This window comes from Moschus berezovskii, chromosome 7, assembly GCF_049115385.1.
Source record: "Moschus berezovskii isolate FMDL1 chromosome 7, NW_MosBer_1.0, whole genome shotgun sequence".
Lineage (NCBI taxonomy): Eukaryota > Metazoa > Chordata > Mammalia > Artiodactyla > Moschidae > Moschus > Moschus berezovskii.
The window spans coordinates 36,982,606-37,000,225 of record NC_142466.1 but is presented as its reverse complement, the minus strand read 5'-3'; positions in this window follow the sequence as shown (position 1 = coordinate 37,000,225).

Below are 17,620 nucleotides of genomic sequence, written 5' to 3'. Positions count from 1 at the left end.
AATGAACACATTCAAGAACTAAGTTTATTTTTCACTCACAAAAAGCATTTCAGCTCATTAGGCAGCACTGGAAATAGCCCTTCAGGGACCAGGTTCCTTCCCTTTTGTTTCTCCATATTCTGCACTTGATTTGTTCCTATATACAAACTGAAGGGTACACTCCGCCACATCCAGTTTATAAGCCAGCGGAATGCAGAGTGTGGATGCAGCTGGACTAGACCAGAACAAACAACACCGTCTCTGTACATTCTATTGATGAGAACTTAGTCACAAGAAAGTGCCTGCTTACAAGAGAGGCTGGTGGATGTAGTCTAGCTGCGAGCCCAGGAAGAAGGGGAGGTCAATGGTATATGCAAAGCTAATAATTTTGTCCTAGATATTATGACTGCTCTTTTAAGGAAGAGGAAAGTACAGCTCAGAGAAGTTTGGTGACTTTCCCAAAGTCACACAGGAGAAAGTAGCTGGACCAAAATGCACTCACTCATCTATCTGACTCCAGATTCTTTACCCTTTCAATATGCCACTGTACTTATGTGCTAACATTCCAGCCTTCATAGTCCCCTCTCATTTCTTGAGAAACTGTTATCCAAAGTGAGGGAAGAGAATAAGTCAACTTTCCTTGGCTTCTCTAAACCATGGGTTGGCAAACATGGGCTGCTAGTCTGGCTGAACCTACTACCAATTTTTGTAAGTAAGTTTTTATTGGCACACTCTTATATGGATTGTCTACTGCTAGTTTTACACCATGATGGGAGAGCTGAGGACCTATAAAAGGATTGTTCTTGTTGTTCAGTTGCCAAGTCATGTCCCACTCTTTGCAACCCTGTGGACTATAGCACGCCAGGCTCCTCTGTCCTTCACTACCTCCCTGAGTTTGCTCAGATTCATGCCCATTGAGTCCGTGACACAATCTAATCATTTTATCCTCTGCCACCTCCTTCACCTTTTGCCTTCAGTCTTTCCCAGCATCAGAGTCTTTTCCAATGAGTCGGCTCTTTGCATCAAGGTATTGGAGATTCAGCTTCAGCATCAGTCATTCCATAAGTATTCAGGGTTGATTGTCTTTAGGATGGACTGGTTGGATCTCCTTGCAGTCCAAGGGACTCTCAATAGTCTTCTACAACAACAAAATTCAAAAGTATCAATTCTTCGGTGTTCAGTCTTCTCTATGGTTCAACTCTCACATACATACATGACCACTGGGAAAACCATACCTTGGACTATACACACCTTTGTCAGCAGAGTGATGTCTCTGCTTTTTAATACAATGTCTAGATTTGTCATCACTTTCCTTCCAAGGAGCAAGCATCTTTTACTTTCATTGCTGCAGTCACTGTCTTCAGGGATTTTGGAGCCCAGGAAAATAAAATCTGGCACTGCTTCTACATTTTTCCCTCTATTTGCCATGAAGTGATGGGACCAAATGTCATGAACTTAGTTTTTTGAATGTTACGTTTCAAGCTTTTTCACTCTGCTCTTTTACCTTCAGCAAGAAACTCTTGAGTTCCCCTTCACTTTCTGCCATGAGAGTGGTATCAACTGCATATCTGAAGGTGTTGATATTTCTCCCGGCAATCTTGATTCCAGCTTGTGATTCATCCAGCCTGGCATTTCACATGATGTACTCTGCATAGAAGTTAAATAAGCAGGGTGATGATATATGGCTTTATCGTACTCCTTTCCCAATTTTGAACCAGTCAGTTGTTTCATGTCCCGTTGTGTTACTTCTTGTCCTGCATACAGGTTTCGCAAGAGACAAGTAAGACGGTCTGGTACTCCCATCTCTTTAAGAATTTTCCACAGTTTGTTGTGGTCCACACAGTCAAAAACTTTATATCTTTAATGAAGCAGTAGATATTTTTCTGGAACTTCCTTGCTTTCTCTATGATTCAGTGGATGTTGGTAATTTGATCTCTGGTTCCTCTGCCTTTCCTAAACCCAGCTTGTACGTCTGTAAGTTCCCAGTTCACCTATTGTTGAAGCCTAACTTTAAGGATTTTGAGCATTATCTTGTTAGCATGTGAAATGAGAGCAATTGTAAGGTAGTTTGAACATTCTTTGGCATTGCTCTTCTTTGGGATTGAAATTAAAACTGACCTTTTCCAGTCCTGTGGCTGCTGCTGAGTTTTTCAAATTTGCTGCCATATTAAATGCAGCATTCTAACAGAATCAATCTTTTAAGATTTTAAATAGCTCAGTTGGAATTCCATCACCTGCTTTGTTCATAGTAATGCTTCCTAAGGCCTTCTTGACTTCACACTCTAGGATGTCTGGTTCTAGGTGACTGACCACACCATTATTGTTATCCTGTGTATGAAGACATTTTATCATATGGTTCTTCTGTGTTTCTTGCCACCTCTCCTTAATCTCTTCTGCTTCTGTTAAATCCTTACTGTTTCTATCCTTTATTGTTCCCATCCTTGCATGAAATGTTCCTTTGATATCTCCAGTTTTCTTGAATAGATCTCTAGTCTTTCCCATTCTATTGTTTTCCTGTATTTATTCACATGTTCATTTAAAAAGGCCTTCTTATCTCTCCTTGCTCTTCTTTGGAACTCTGCATTTAGTTGGGTATATCCTTCCTTTTCTCTTCTCTTCTTTTCTTGGCTATTTGTAAATCCTCCCTGGACAATCACTTTGCCTTCTTGCATTTCTTTTTCTTTGGGATGGTTTTGTCCACTGCCTCCTGTACAATGTTATGAACCTCCACCCAAAGTTCTTCAGGCACTCTGTCTACCAGATCTAATTACTTGAATCTATTCTTCACCTCCAATGTATAATCATAAGGGATTTGATTTAGGTCATACCTGAATGGCCTAATGGTTTTCCCTACTTTCTTCATTTAAAGCCTGAATTTTGCAATCAGGAGCTTATGATCTGAGCCACAGTCAAAAAGCTCTACAAAGCCAAAAATGCTTGTTCTTTGGCTCCTTACAGACAAAGTTTGCTGACCCCTGCTCTAGATCATCTTTGTTCATCGAAATCAATCTTGCCACCATGGAGTTTGTTAACCAAATACATTATAAATCTTTATCAGATAAATAGGAAAATATAAGGCTGCTACTTACTCAACAAAGAGACCAAATTGCAACTCAGCAAACGAAGGAAGAATTTCACAATGAAGCCTTTTAAGAGAAGAAATTAATGTTAAAATCAGCCTTTCAAATAGGACCAAAGAGAGGCAATATCAGTGCCATGCTGAAAGGCAACAGAGTAACTGTAAGAATAACAGAAACACATTCTGAAGCTGTTCCCTTTAGACAGTGTTGATGAAATTTGTTAATACCATATGTTAGTCGTATGGAGGGAGGCATGGTCTGACTATGAATTTTGGAATTTTACCAGCAAACTTGTAAGATCTGAAGTCGCAGATTTGCTGAACTGCTCATCTCTGTGCAGGCTGTGGCTGGAGGTTGAAGGAGACAAATAAGAGGGAAGCAGGAAAGCTGTTCTATGTGCAGCTTGAGTTGAGTGGGGCTGGACAGAACACCTTCTTGTCAATCTCAATCAGCTCTATGTGTCGACACTCAAAGGGAGGAAAATGTTGCTCCTTCCTTTCTAGATATTTTCTGATAAAAATGGATTTTTAACTGAGAAATCTTATTGGTTCTCAAGTTATCCAGCTGTGGGATTAACAAGAACACATTGGGACTTGTTAGGTATACCATCATTCATTAAATTGATATACCCATGAAAGGGGAAAAAAAAGGTTAGGAGAATCTCTCTGGGGACCTAATTTTGTGCCTTCTTTTTCATATGTGCTATAGAATGCACTCATTCTATGTGAATCTTTATGCTGTGATTTTTGCACTATTTCTCTTTATTTCTTTAGATCAAACTGAAGTTGTGGAGTATCAAGCCTGCTTCAGCACCTTATTTCTGAACCAAAAGCCAACCTCAGTTTGATATGGTGCCAGTCAATCCTAAAAGAGATCAACTATGAATATTCACTGGAAAGACTGATGCTGAGGCCCCAATACTTTGGCCACTTGATGTGAAATGCTGACTCATTGGAAAAGACCCTGATGCTGGAAAAGACTGAGGACAAGAGGAGAAGGGGGCGACAGAGGATGAGATGGTTGGATGGCATCACTGACTCAATGGACATGAGTTTGAGCAAGCTCCAGGAGATGGTGAAGGACAGGGAAGCCTGGCGTGCTGCAGTTCGAGGAGTCGCAGAGTCAGACACAACTACTGAACAACAATACAGAAGCAAGGGGTATTTTTCTGATGCAGAAGATTCGGGTAACTGGATCCATGTCGCTCATGACCCATGGGGGCTGATTCTTAGGACAGTTTTTTCCCCCAAATCAGAGGGCAGAATATAAAATTTCAGAAGTTGTAAAGAGATAACTTATTTTCCCCCTTGTGTCAGAAAGACTCCATCCCACTTGAGGAATGTCCAAGTGCCTGTACTTCTGGTACAGCATTTTCCCCAGTATGGTGTACCCAGCCCTAAGTTAAAAGTTTATGGTGTCTTCTCAAAGCTTTGAGAAAGGACTGAAAGAATCCCAGTGAAATTCACCCCCAAATTCTTGTCACTAATGTCTTTAATGGCTGCATATGTAATTGTAAAAAAATGACCCTGTGTTATCCTCTCTTACTTGTTGGAGATCAATTTCTGTCCTTGGTTTTCTCCCCCTACTCCCATAGACCCACCACCCCACTTCAATGGAAACCTCAAAGCTTGAGTTATTATAGCATAATTCATGCCTAGATGCTGAAGGGGTCGTTAGCCTTCCGGTTTACACCTAACCACACCAAAGGTGTGAGTTATTACATAATAATTCATGTCACATCATTTCTTATTGCTTAATTAACTTTTCTATTAGATGAAAGCATTTTTGCATCAGCAAATGTGGTGCCCTCATATGACTTAAAAGCCTTTATTTTATACCAGTGGGTCACAATTTATTAAAAGTGAGTTGAATCTCAGGGCTAGAATAAAACCTATCATCTTTTACGTAAATAAAGTGTCAAAATTGCTCTCTGGATTAGGGGAAACAGAAAAAGACTGGACTGCTGGTCTTTCATATCACAACAAGAGAACTTACTTTTGGCATTTGAATATATAAAGGAATAGTGGAATACTTTTTTTTCCCCCTATCCAATCATGTAATTTCCAATTTCAAAACATCTGCTCTCCTGTTGTTTTCTTTTTTTTTTTTTTTCTTAAAAAAAAGAAAACTGGTTTTAGGTCTGCAGGTGTGATCACAAGGGATAAAACATCTGTGGTTTGCTCTAGAAAATGAAGAGGAATATATGCAAAGCTGGCAGATGATATCAGCTGCCACTAAGTCACAACCGTCACAGTACTCATTATTGAGCCTCCCAAATTCACAGATCGGGAATCTGTAGTTCAGGGACAAGCACATTTTCCCAGCTGCACATCCCAAGCTTATGTTCCATCCATGGGCCAGGAGCAAACTCTACATTTACTTTCAAGTTTTCTTAAGTTAGACTGTTATCAGCTAAAATATTAGTCTCTTGAAACAAAAAAGAAGCGCAAGTGACATCTTCAATTTGTGGGAAATGTAGGCATATAGTAATGATTGTGGCAGATAAGACGAATTTGTCTGACGTATTGGTGACCAGCAGGAAAAAGCTGAGGGCTGAGGTGAGCCAGCTGGTCGGTCATAATGAGGTCACGCCAGTCTCAAGGGTCCTTACTTTATAATCCATGAGGAATGTTGTAAATATGGAACAAAGTCCCCATTAGTCACTGAGATAGCCTTCAAATTTGAGGGGAGAAAAACATCAAGATTTATTCATCACAGCATATCATTCTTGGCCGGATTGGTTGAGTGGAAGGAACACAAAATTTGGAATTAGACAGACTTTGATCAGAACCCTGAAACAGCTATGTGCTGACTACATGACTTCAGGTGAATTATTTAATGTATCTAAACTGCAGGGTCTTCAACCACAAAAGAGGCAAGTAATCATCATCTTATGGGGTCAAGGTGACAGTTAAACATTATTAGGCCTCTCTGGTCGTGCAGTGGTAAAGAATCCTCCTGCCAAGCAGGAGACTTGGATTTGATCCCTAGTTTGGCAAGGTTCCCTGGAGGAAGAAATGGCAACCCGCTCCAGTATTCTTGCCTGGAGAATCTTGTGGACTGAGGAGCCAGGTGGGCTACAGATCATAGGGTCACAAAGAGTCGGACATGATTTAATGACTGAGCACAAGCACGATGCAGTGTAAACCAAGATAATTTTCATAAGTACCTCAGATCTCCAACAAAGGAATGTGGACAATGTTTCCTTACATTCTTTACTTAGGGGCTTATGCAGAAAGGGAAAGGGTCCAATGACAAATATTTCCTATGAACTTTGGTAATTTTGAGCTGATGACCTTGCTCTATGAAAAAACACAGACTGTAGGGACCAGACCATCTGTGTTTGAGAGAAGATGAGACCATTTCATCACACTTCCCAACAAACTAACTCATTGACAAGTGAAGGATATAGGAGGGCAGGCTAGTGGAGGAGACCATTAGGATTCGGTTTCATCCTCGGGAAGAGACCGAGTAGTAGTTATTGAGAGGGTTACAGTATCAGTCCTTTGAAGGATAGGTGTCCTATGGAGGGAGCAAAGAAATAAAAGCATTGATGTCAGAAGACCAGAGATATGTCAGGCAGATTCCTTAGAAATTGAGGATCTGGAAAAGTGTTTTCTAATTCTAGAACGGATCAGAAAAATAGTCCTCTCCTTCTGAAATACATCTTTCAGAGTTCATTAATTTGACTGGTAATCTAGTAGTCATTCACACTTTAGAATGAATTCGTTCATTCAGATAGCAGCCACTGAAGAACAGAAGTACTTTTTCAATTCCAATACATTTTAGGCTTCGTTGCCTTATTTTTCTGTCGAAGGAGGGAATCACACGGTGGGAGAAAAGGATTTCCAGCTGCTGGGGGCAGATGGATTCAGCTTATGAATTTATCCACAGTGGATGTGGAGACTGAAGTCAAATTGAGAAGGCAGCTGTTGCTGAGAAGATGGCCAAGAAAGAGTGAAATCAAAAATATGGCTAATTCTTGTAACTAAATCAAAGACAAGGAGCAAGTGAGCTAGAAAGCAGGACTGGATGAAGGAAATGGTGCTAAGGGGCTCAAAATTTGGGGTATATGTGCCACAGATGAATGAGTCCACCCAACAGTTGGTTTGTCATTATTTGCTAAGCCTGGGTTTTTTATAACTACAAGTCTTTGCACAGTCACATCAGTGCAATGAATGAAAACTGACTTTGGGAACACTGTTCTGCACAGACCAGCTTCATGGAGGCCTGTGTGACTGTCAGAGAAGCCGCAGAAGGGTATGAGTCAGGTAGGAAGTGGGGAGTAGGACAGTGAAAAGTTATGACGGGGATCTGAAAGTGGTAGAAAGCAACAATTGATTGAGACATTCAAATACTCTTGGCAGACCTTTGCATTAAAGATCATGACTTATGTCTTGGAACTGTAGTTGGTGTTAAATAGGAAGCCTGGACCTTACTGCAGCCTTATCTGGTGGCTCCCAGACATCGAATGTTTCTGAATGGTTGGAAGTCCATGGCCCCAGTGGCCTCCTTTGACCTGAAGTTAAGTCATCTGGAGCAAGAAGACAACGATGAGTGCAGAGTGAATCAGGATCTAGACTAAAAGAGACATCTGGCTTCATGATGATAACCAGAGCATGAGCTTCACAGGCAGGCGAGGGTGTAAGTGAGGGAATCTGGGGGTGTTTAGCTGACCCCTGCTAACTCTCAGCTTCTCCTACTGGGCAGATATCTTTACAGTTATCCCAGAGGCAGCAGTCTCTAAGTACATGAGAAAACATATGCTTGCATTATGAAATCAGTACACTCACACGTATGATCACACTGTGGTTCTCATAAAGCATTTCAACCAACTGGGCCAAACCCATTTGACCAAAGTCCTTCCCAAAGGGCTAGGAGAGTCAGCCACCTCCTAGCATTTCACATAGGCCTTGGACCAAGTCTCACACTATGGGGAGTGACCTGGCGGTGCCCTCCAGACCACAGCAGCAGCTGCTTCTGAAACTAAGCTCCGCCTTCTTATTTTCTGGGCATCGGCAGTGTACAGCTGTCTTTGGTCAGCTCCCTGGGAAAGGAGTTGAGCTTCCCATCTTCTTCTTGAAGTGGCATTAGCTGTGCCCCTTCTTCTCTGGCTCTACCCACATTCCACAGAAACACTCACTAGCTGCTCACTCAGGCACCTCGAACACTGCCTTGGCAGAGTGTCCTGGACAAGTTTCTGACCACAGCTGTTCCACCTAGAGTGTAGCTGGTGGGTCAGAGAATGACCTAAAACAGCTCTCTATTTCAGGGTAGGCTAGGAAGAGAAGGAAAATGTGTTTGATCCCAAGATTTGATGAAGATGCGTGTATCTGCAAGTGTGTATGCCTCTGTTTGCAGGTAGAAATGAGTTAGCAATGTGTGGTCACGTCAGGACAAGCCTGTGCACATCTGATGGGGGAGGGAAAGGGGGGAGGTGACTAAAAATACATGTAGTTTGTATTTATAGACTGGGTAACGCATGTACATTGTTAGATCTGGCTCATGAAAGTTTGGCAAGCCAGATTATATATAAGTGTGTCAAGACGATTTTCCAGATATAGTTAGAGCACCATATATCCATGCCAGTCTCTTTGTTTATAGGGTTCAGGCATGTGAAGGGAGCTGTTTAAGGAACATCTAAGCCTTTATTCCTATAAATTCAGGTTTTTCAGTTTATCCCAAGTCTTCAAGTGTTGCTCAGAGCTTCCTGAGCCCTCCTTAAAGCCCTCTACCTAAGGCTGCCTGTGAAGATGAAGTTTATCCAGAAGTTACGCTTTGTCACAGCCCAGATGCTCAGATGTGTGATGGCACCGGCCACATGGCTGCACAATGCAGGATCCACAAGCTGCCAATTGATGTCCATATGGACTTCATTCCCCTACCAGGATTTGGCCCTGATCACTTCATTTTCTCCTTCACCCCACCTCCGGCCTAATGAATCCTGGCATCTGGCATCGTGCTAATTTTTGGGGACACAGACTCATCCTTGGGCGCCTCCACACTTGATCTTCTTTTAGACTCAGTTGGTTTTAGATCCAGCAAACATGGTTTTAGTTTGTCCCCCAGATATTGACAAGCAGAGAGTGCCCTACTGGCCAATCATTACTTGTGAGTTGGATTTCTCACTATTATGTTTGTGGTTTCCTAAGCTAATGCAATATGAGCATATTTTTTAACTAAATCACAAAAATAAAGAACTCCAGGAAACGTTCGGTTCTGGCCCTAACTCTTTGATGGATACCATCAGCTGAACAACTATTTGAGGTCATTTAAGCCTCTTTCCATAATCTGACTCTACCTTACCTATCATTTCAGTCTCACTGAAGTGTTGAATGTTTACTAGGTTCAAGGTACTTTGCAAGGTTCGAAAGACTCTAGAGACCAATCTAAGGAGATTTTCCTTGACCATAGAGAGTTGCTGAACTTAGAAATAATAGAAAGGATGTATGGGAAGGACAAGAAGTTCGACCATGGGTACCAGTTAAGAGGTTAGTAACATGAGATGCATGGAGAATCCTTCCTAATGGAGTTACCAACTGGAGACGATTTAGCTGAACAACAATGATACTTGACATCACTGACGTACAACTTTCTAAGAAGCAAGACTTTGGGAAGAATCAGTAAAGCAACCTCCTATGAAGTGGGTAGAAAGCAGAAGAGGAATCATCTTTTGGGGAGAAGTTTGTGAATCAGCATTTACTCTGTCTTCTATACAACTGGGATGGGTGAGGTGCAGTTCAGCTTCCTTCTTTCCTTCCCAACCAAGCCAGATGTCCCCTAGAGAATCACTCAGGATACTGACAGCATTATTGGGAATGGAATGTTATCAACTTTTGCTGTACCTGGTTGCCACCAGAACACCTTGACTGTTAGATCTTCAGACAGAGGTGGTAGTCAGAAGATGTTAAGGTTCCTCTCCGCTTCCTCCCGGTTTCACTCAGAGTGACGCAAGTTTCCTATAGACGAGGCCAAGCTCACCAGATGAGGAGTGGACACAAGTAGCAGCTCATACTGATCAGTGATGGGCTGGTGTAAGGAGGGTACAGAGAGCTGCCCGCCAAGAGCCGCTCACAGCAACATCAGCCCCCTGAGACTTCTGGCTGGGCATCCTAAGACACCACACTGCATAACTGGAAGCTGGTTACCAATACTCAGAAGTTAGACCCAGGTAAGGCATCTGCCGACAACAACGCAAGAATGGCAAGCTTGCTATCTCCAATATGCTGCCAATCAAGAGTGAATTCCCTTCACTTACCCTTACCTTCCTAACTCCCTCATCATCATAACAGCTTGAGATGGGAAAGGAAAAAGGTCAAGAACCAATCACACCCCACTCCTCTGAATTCAGCTTCTAGGAGTTTTGCAATTGTACCTTAAGGTACAATGCTTTGAGCTGAAACAAGCCTGATATTTTAATAACTGTATTGCAAAAATCAGTAAACTAGGCTGGAGTCAGACTTTACCCTGAACCTGTGACAAACTCTGGAGCATGAATTTAACTTCAGAATTGGCCCTCCCTTGAGAGAAGGGCTGACTTTTCTAGCCATTGGCTGTAAGTGGTGTGTGGGTGTATCCTCCGTAGTCCAGAGGTTCCCATTAGCCAAGGGGGATTCTACAGAGAAGGGACAGCTATAAGTGGATAGTGAACATTCTCAGAAGCTGGCATATGCAGGCAGTGATGTGGTAAAGAGCATCCATACCAAGAGTATCCATAAAAGATGAGGACAAAACTGTTCTTAGCAAGATTATGTTCCAGCTAGTAAATCTGGGAAAGACTCGAGGACAATCTTTAACATGAAACAGAGTGATGACCTGGTTTTAGCAGAAAATAGAGGAAGGCTGCATGAGATAAGAGATATAGTTAGAAAGGTCACACATTGCTAAGGGAACTAGTCCTCCTAAATAGTTTTCTGTTTAGAGAACAATTTTTAAATTGCAGATAATTCTGCAAGAAATCTACTCTGTTTTTAATCATAAAAGAAAAGTATGGGGATTTGGAGAGATGATTTAAGATGTGATCAATGCCAAGCTAACTAAAACTATTCCAGATTTATAAATGACCTAACTTTATTTTCTGTTTTCACTAACACCAGTCCAGTTGTCCCCAGCATTCCATGAGAATCTATATGGAGCAATGGGAACATCTGAAGCAAGCACTCATTTTGGTTTAATGCCTAACAATTTTCCATTCCTCTATCCATCACAGTATTCCTGTTATCAGGCCAACATAAGCCACAGTCATTTTTTTAAAAACGATTTTCAAACTTTTGTTTTAGAGTGCCTTGAAAATAAGCTATTGATATTTCTCTCTGATACAAAAACATCTTGAACTCAAAACAGACACCCCATTAGGCAGGGAAAGGTTTACTCGCTGCCTTTCTACTCCAGTGCTCAAGAGCAAACTCTGACAGAAGGAAAACAGGATTTTCATAGCCACTCCCACGTATGCCCTTGGCAGGTGGTTTCTCCTTTGGCAGAACTGGTTGTGCGTATGGTAGTGCCTTTCAGGGTTCTGGCTGAGTCTTCCACTCACCAGCCCTTTGTGCATGCATACTGGCATGACAGAGCCTTCTATCCATTTCAGGGTATAGCAGGATTATGTTTCATGGGACCACGTTTCTGCTAAGCTTCCTCAGGTCCCTGCATGCCAGCCAAACACTTTGTAGACTGAGGAAGAGCCATTCAAGAGTACAAAGAGACGGCAGTCACTGACCCTAAATTTTAACAAAGAGCATGCCATTAAAAATGTTTGTAGCGGCTTATGGATAATGCAGAGCAATTACCCATAATTAACATCTCAATGGGACAGGATACAGAGTATCCTGAAACAGTGAACTTTACCATTTACTGGGGTAAAAGTAAAAGTTTTAAGCGGGTCTCTGAAAACTGAACTGAACTGAACTAAAACTCTCAAGTCTTTAATTGTCTCCGGGCTCTGTGTGAAAGATCTAACTAATAATCACATATACATTCGTACACCTACCTGGCAATGCAAAAGGAAAAATGCAGGGATTAAATAAACGCCAGGGTCCCCTGATGAGCAGAGACTTGTCTTATTTTGTTTGTAAATTCAATGCCTGTTCCCCAGGTGGTGCAGGGGCAAAGAATCTGCTTGCCAATGTAGGAGAAGTCAGAGACGTGGGTTGGGAAGATTCCACGGGCTAGGAAATGGCAACTGGCTCCTGTATTGTTGATTGGAAAATTCCATGGATAGAGGAGCCTGGTAGGCTGCAGTCCATAGGGTCCCAAAGAGTTGGACAGGACTGAGTGACTAAACATATAGCCCAAGCCTGGTATAAAGTAGACACTCAATAAGTGCTCAATAAATGCTTGCTAAATGAAACAATTCTTTATGCAGGTCCATTTCCCTAATTTTCCTGGGACATAATGAATTATATCAGTCCTACTCTGGATTATTAGATCTATAAAAACTGGGGGAAATGCCCAGTTTAATTAATCTTTGTAAATGTCTATTTGATTATTATATTGACCTTTCTAATCATTGACGTCTTCGTCAAATGTTAGGAATAAAGACCACTCTCATCTTGGAGGTTGAAGTGGGGGCTTAAAATTAGTCTCCTACTTGGACCACTACAGTTAGGATCTGGTTTACTCAGAGACAGTGGGTGCTGCCAGATTTCTGACGCTTGCAAGCACTAATATACCTTAATTAAGGAAGTGATAGTTTGTTCATTATATTACTTCCTGAGCTGTCTTTCATCTATGCCAAGATTTCCTTTTATACACAGAACATAAAGGAAAATTGTTATGTAAAAGTCTCTGAAAAGAAAGGGAATCATTTAGATGACTTTCATAGTAACATTTAAGGCTATCTTAAAAGGAAAGTTTTCACTTCAATGGGAAATGTTGATCTCGCCATTTTGAAGCTGAAGATATTCTTTTTTTTTTTTTTTTTTGCTTTTGTTTTGCCAATGATAATGACTGTTAGTAACATACAAGAAAGGAATTACTGTTAAATATATTACAGATTAACCAAGAAAAAAAAAAAAGGACTTTATAGGAAATATAGGAATAAAATGTAAAACTGAAATATTACATGGAAAAATAAATATTTTACTAAAAACTATAAACAGAAGAATCATTTTTGGTTCAAGTGTTATTTCTGAATTGGTAATATATGAATATGGTATAAAACTGAGAAGAGAAAACATATATAGAAAAAAATCATCTCACTTACTCATTGACTCTAGCCATTTACAATTCTTTACTGGAAATAGCAACTATAAATAAGTTTGTACAAGCTCCAAAGACGCAATTCTAATATAAATCAATAAATAGAATTGCTATGCCAAAGGGTGTGGTCATCTCAAATTTTGATCAATTTGGACAAATTGCCCATGGAAGTTACCCCAAGTTACGTTTCCCCCAGTGTATGAGAGTGTTGATTTCCAAAATCATTGCCAATATTTTCATGTTTTCAAGGTTTGTAGGCAAAAAAAAAAAAAAAATTACAGTTTTAATATGCATTTCTCTTATCATAAGTGAGATTGGTCATTTTTTCATATGTTTAAGAGTCATATGAATTTCCTTTTTTATAAATTGACTACTTCAGCACTATTTATCAGTTGCCCCAGAATTTTAAGTGCCATTTGTAATATATACTATTTTATGAGTTTGAGTTTATGGATTTTGTGTTTCCCTTATTGATTGATCTATATTCACGTTAGGGGAAGCATACCACCCACCCTGGCCACATGCCATAGTAACCATTTGCCTGAGTTGTTTTACAACAGAATGTCCTGGTAAGGAGCACGGAACTCATAAGCCACCACCAAATGGAAGAGTTCAGGAAAGGTTAAAAGGAGACACCACATGTCCGAGCACCTCCCAGAATCCTTCTCTCTGGCATCCATATTGGCTGAACAAGGCATGCACCACCAGGAAGGATTCTGAGTCAGAATGATTGGCTAAAGACTAATTGCCAATTAGATTGGCTAAACTAATCCCATCACCATAAAACCGGAGACTGCCACATGGCAGAGCTGTTCTCCTGGGTTTCCTTACCTACTGCTCTCCATCTGGGTGCCCTTTCCCAATAAAATCTCTTGCTTTGTCAGCACATGTGTCTCCTCGGACAATTCATTGCTGAGTGTTAGACAACAGCCCAATTTTGGGCCCTGGAAGGGATCCCCCTTCCTGCAACATTCATATTCCAGGAATATGCTATTATAATTATTGCAAATTACAACAGATTTTAATATCTGATAGGGCTAGTACCTTCTCATTGTGTCTCTTATTTGGCATTTTCCTGGGTTATGTTGTTTTTTACTAGGAACTTTAGAATCAGCTGTTTGGCTCAAGGAAAAAAATATATTATTATTTTGAGAGGGTCAAAATTTCCTTTAGACTTGCAATATTAAATTAGGTCAAGATAAATACTGCAAGGAGACCCAACCAGTGCATTCTAAAGGAGATGAATCCTGGGTGTTCATTGGAAAGACTGATGCTAAAGCTGAAACTCCAATACTTTGGCCACCTCATGTGAAGAATTGACTCACTGGAAAAGACTCTGATGCTGGGAGGGATTGGGGGCAGGAGGAGAAGGGGACGACAGAGAATGAGATGGCTGGATGGCATCACCGACTCGATGGAGGTGAGTTTGAGTGAACTCCGGGAGTTGGTGATAGACAGGGAGGCCTGGAGTGCTGTGATTCATGGGGTCGCAAAGAGCTGGACACGACTGAGCGACTAAACTGAACTGAACTGAATAACTGCTGAAAAAACAAAAGCAAAACCCAATAACAGAAGTTATACCTGATAAAATTTGACATCTGCCTCATCCTCATAAAATATACTTGAACATTATCACAATAAAAGTAATTTTATTAAAATAAAAGTAAAATTTGGAAGTTGCTTAATGGCTCTGAAGAAAATTGATCAAGGTATTTGATTAGATAAATGAGGGTTTTAATTACAAAAGTTGATCATTATTTTATCAGTTCAGTTCAGTCGCTCAGTCATGTCAGACTCTTTGCAACCCCATGAATCACAGCACACCAGGCCTCCCTGGTGTGCTGTGGAAACATAGGGAAACCTCCCCAACTTGCTTTATATTTAAGCCTAATATGATCTTGAAAATCTAAAAGGTTACTCTGGAACCAATATGAAAATCAAATCTCTAGAGTGTAGATATTGAGGGACTCCTTCCTTCTTTTGATCAGGGTTTGGATGGCAACAAAATTTCCATCCTTTGAATGTGGACAGTATAAAATGCAGGAAAATTTAAGATAAGGGTAATTAGACTGCAGTTTCAGTATAAACAGATTTTATTTTCTAAGCACCCAGAGGGGCAAAGGAGATATTTTTTGACCTGATAAATAAGGACAATTAACAATAAAACTAGTCAATTTATTATATGTTAAACTAATGACAGTTTACCACTGAGTTAAGAGAGCCCCTGGGAACAGGAAATTTACCTTTTGGGGTAATGTACTATCAATCAGTTTTCTTGACTCGGGACTATATGCACTTATCTTTAAAACCTTTAATAAGGGTTTGAAGTTAGTGTTGTCATAATTTTTCAGATTAAGGAAAGGAGGCTTTGAGTTGTAAACTAGTAACTAGTGGAGCCAGTTATCTTCAGTTCAGTTCAGTTCAGTCGCTCAGTCGTGTCCGACTCTCTGCGACCCCATGAACCACAGCACGCCAGGCCTCCCTGTCCATCACCAACTCCCGGATTTCACCCAAACTCATGTCCATCGAGTTGGTGATGCCATCCAGCCATCTCATTCTCTGTCATCCCCGTCTCCTCCTACCCCCAACCCCCCCTAGCATCAGAGTCTTTTCCAGTGAGTCAACTCGTCGCATGAGGTGGCCAAAGTATTGCAGTTTCAGCTTTAGCATAAGTCCTTCCAATGAACACCCAGGATTGATCTCCTCTAGAATGGACTGGTTGGATTTCCTTGCAGTCCAAGGGACTCTCAAGAGTCTTCTCCAACACCACAGTTCAAAAGCATCAATTCTTCGGCGATCAGCTTTCTTCACAGTCCAACTCTCACATCCATACATGACCACGGGAAAAACCACAGCCTTGACTAGACGGACCTTGGTTGGCAAAGTAATGTCTCTGCTTTTTAATATGCTATCTAGGTTGGTCATAACTTTCCTTCCAAGGAGTAAGCGTCTTTTAATTTCATGGCTGCAATCAGCATCCGCAGTGATTTTGGAGCCCCCAAAAATAAAATCTGACACTGTTTCCACTGTTTCCCCATCTATTTGCCATGAAGTGATGGGACCAGATGCCATGATCTTCGTTTTCTGAATGTTATGCTTCAAACCAACCTTTTCACTCTCCTCTTTCACTTTCATCAAGAGGCCTTTGAGTTCCTCTACACTTTCTGCCATAAGGGTGGTGTCATCTGCATATCTGAGGTTATTGATATTTCTCCTGGCAATCTTGATTCCAGCTTGTGCTTCTTCCAGCCCAGCGTTCCTCATGATGTACTCTGCATATAAGTTAAACAAGCAGGGAGCCATAGGCTATTTCATAGAAACGCCATGCTTGTTTCCTGACACCACGTTGACTCTTAAGATATGAGTATTTTCTAAGACAGATCAAGCTGAGTAATATGAGCTGATTTAACTAAGAGTAGCTTAGCTATTCTATCCCTAAAAGATAGTTAGAAGATATATCTATCTTTTTAAATATACACTGCACTATTCAGACAGAAAGCATATAAAATGAGCATGCATTAACTAAAAAATATTAATAAAATTGGCACTTGGAAAAATGCCACCAAAACTATGAAATAAATTCTTTTTGGTTCCATGGAATGTATCTGAATGCCCCTCCTTTCCAAATCCCCCAACCCTGATCGAAGGAACCACTAGGTAGATTTTTGTGCTGAATAGTCCCTTTAATTTAATAGCTTTGCCAATGGTGGAGATATTCTAAACAAGACACTACTTATTTTTAGAATTATATGTGGTGCCTAATCTTGGATTTGCTCCTTATCTAGAGAAAAACAAACTTGTAAAAAACCATTTTTGTGACAACAAGGAAAGCTTGAATGTGGAATGGCTATTTAGATAATAGTAGTGTAAAGAAGCCAACTGCCAGTGCAGGAGATTCAAGAGACATGGTTTGATCCCTAGGTTGGGAAGATACCCTGAGGAGGGCATTGCAACCCCCACCAGTATTCTTGCATGGAGAATCCCATGGACAGAGAAGTCTGGCAGGCTATGGTCCATAGGGTTGCAAAGGGTCAGACACAACTGAAGTGACTGAGCACACATTATATCAATAATAAGTTTTCTGAGTTTGTTAAATGTACTGTGATTAAGTTATATAAAATCTTTGATTTTTGGAAATACACACTCAAGTGTTCACAGATAGCAAAATTAAATAAATGAAATATTGAGCACAAACCTAATTGCCTTCATAAGTTGAAAGTTCCCAAGAAAAGATGAATTGAGTAGAGTTATTCACTGGTATCTCCTGTCTGCAAGTTGACCAGACTCTACTCTGGGGAAATTGATGAGGTACTAAATGTGTCCCTACAGGAATGGAGGAGGAGCAGTTAGGATTACGGTTAGGG